The sequence below is a fragment of the Acyrthosiphon pisum genome, unplaced genomic scaffold (genome assembly GCF_005508785.2).
Source record: "Acyrthosiphon pisum isolate AL4f unplaced genomic scaffold, pea_aphid_22Mar2018_4r6ur Scaffold_21272;HRSCAF=23483, whole genome shotgun sequence".
Taxonomy (NCBI): Eukaryota; Metazoa; Arthropoda; class Insecta; order Hemiptera; family Aphididae; genus Acyrthosiphon; species Acyrthosiphon pisum.
The window spans coordinates 7,004-7,760 of NW_021770721.1; positions in this window are offsets into that span (position 1 = coordinate 7,004).

The window sequence follows — 757 nt, forward strand, 5'->3', positions numbered from 1 at the left end:
TACCTATATACATATTATTCGATAAGTAGATAATATTTATTCAAAGTGTGCCGTGACTTATAATAACTAATAATGATGTGCCGCGATGGGAAAAAGTTTGGGAACCGCTGCTGTAATATTATGTTAGTTTAATTTTTTCAAATTTTTATTATTTTTTCAATACATAAAATAGAATAATTTTGTGGCATAATTATTATTAAATAAACCAACATAAACTTTTATCACATATACCAACCTTTAATATTATTAAAACTAAGTGTTTGAGGATTTTAGTTAAATTTTTTCTCTCAATTAGAACTATGATGTCATCAGCATAACTAATAACTATACAAATTAAGCTCATAATTTATTTTTAAATTAAAAAGGTCACTAACATAAATTATGAATTGAAAAGGACCAATAGGTAATATTTTAGTTCAATAAAAAAAAAAATAATATTCAGTACTAATAATATTGAGTTCGGTAAATTTAAAACAGGTTTTTTTAAGTATTAATGAAACGAACCTCGTATCTACAGCTGGTATTTCATCAATAGTTCCATCAAAAATAGAACCACAAGTTGAGCATCGACCACGTATTGATAAAAATACTATCCCGTAAAAACTCAACTTGGCTTTTTTGAAAACTAAACAACACGGTAACCGGGTGTGTAAAAAAAAATGTTCATGTATAATATTGGTCCATTCGTAAGGAGACAATATTTTATATTTCTTTGGCTTAGGTTTTTCAATATAGGTTTTATCACGAGGCTGAATGG